Source organism: Protopterus annectens, chromosome 5.part0, assembly GCF_019279795.1.
Source record: "Protopterus annectens isolate FY-2018-M chromosome 5.part0, PAN1.0, whole genome shotgun sequence".
NCBI classification, from domain to species: domain Eukaryota; kingdom Metazoa; phylum Chordata; order Ceratodontiformes; family Protopteridae; genus Protopterus; species Protopterus annectens.
In genome coordinates this window covers 919,603,392-919,604,950 of record NC_056735.1, presented here as the reverse complement: position 1 = coordinate 919,604,950, position 1,559 = coordinate 919,603,392, and the positions used below count along the sequence as shown (strand labels likewise).

The 1,559-nt window shown below is 43.0% G+C and overlaps 1 non-coding gene across 1 annotated transcript; it reads right to left on the bottom strand.

Annotated features, from left to right (window-relative positions):
• Positions 1-390: 390 nt before the first annotated feature.
• On the bottom strand, positions 391-465 carry LOC122803017. Its single transcript, XR_006365063.1, has one exon. It is a non-coding gene; the product is annotated as a small nucleolar RNA SNORD24 (small nucleolar RNA).
• Between the last annotated feature and the right edge of the window lie 1,094 nt (positions 466-1,559).

Here is a 1,559-nt window from a genome sequence, read left to right as displayed (position 1 = left end):
GCCCCCCCCCCGCATCATTTAACTGTAACCTCTCAAATAATTGTAGAACATGGATCAGCACTCTGTGAACATCTTAAGCTTGCGTCTTTAAAATAATTGCACCTAACATATGCACACACATACCCTGCCATACACAGCTAACAGCACAGGGAAGCCTTCACTAATGGAGTGCAACAAACACAAACCATTCATAAACTGCACCTTGCCAATTAATTTTGCTAGCATACCCGTATCTGTGTTAACATGCACTTCCTGCAGTGTGGAACTGAAAACAAGCATGCTTCAACAGCTTCAAGTCTCTGTGCTTTGCCTTCTCTACACCCAGCCCAAAAACAGAGTTACTGTTGAGCCTATAGAAACATCTTCATTTTCTTGCATGTTTCAAGCAAATATATCAGTGATCATGGTAATTGAAGTTGTCAGCACTGCCATTCAGATAGCAAATATTTGCTTGTGCCATCTGCAAGCAGAGTACAATTAACAACTAATGGGCCAGTCTGCCACATACCTTGAAAATACTGTAAAACTACCTTGGAATCCAGCCATCAAGAGAGCAAGCAGTGAGAGAACTCCCATGACTATTACTCAAGCTACAGGCATGATCAATCAACAACCATTACTCTCAGCCATCTATACACCAGAAAACACCACCCTACACTGACAGCAGTGTCTCAGGAGCAGCAACAGTGATCTATGTCGAAGCCTAACCCCTTAAAGTTAATCACAGCTAAGCACCGAGATAGTTGCCACATGTGGGTCTAAGGATCCCCTCCACTGTACTTTTCAATGGCATTGCAGAGCGTAGAGCCCACGCACAAGAACAGCAAAAGGGCTTGCAGTAATTTCATTCCCCTGATGCCACAGTGAAGTACAAATTTGCCATTTTGCTTAACTTTTATATTATTTTATTTATTGTTATTATTATTTATTTATTTATTTATTTTGTAGAGGAAATGCTTACCCGAGCAGGACGAAACACCCACATTCACAAAGCTGTAACATCAGAACTCAATGACAGCATGCCACTCCATAACTGAAACCTGAACAACTCCTGTACTACCTCCAACACACCACAAATGCATTCTCTGTGCTTTCCACCCCTTTCTTTTATCTCAAGACTCCGACCAGCCTAGGCAGCACATGAAGCTCGACCATGAAATGGCCCAACAGAGCCTGAATACGTGACAACCTCACAAACCTCCACAATTAAAACTAAAGCAGGATAAATTCCACAAGCAGTCCCCAATACCCAAAGAGAACCACAGCCATGACCAAGAGGGGGAATGAAAAACAAGCAAAAAAGAGATGAAATGAAATCACTTACCCAGTCACCCAGTACTACTATGTCCCCTGTTCTCAAGGCCTACCTGTTCTTGGACTACCTACAGGTTGTGTCAGATGTAGAGGTTGTCACAGCAAGTTTACCCCTAACTCTGACCCTCTCCTCAAATAAAACCCCTTAAGTCCCTTCTTATGCCTACCTGACTTCCTCCACTATCCTCCTCCCTCCTAATTTAACCTTTCCTTACCCATAACTCCACCTAACATCCTTCCCCTTC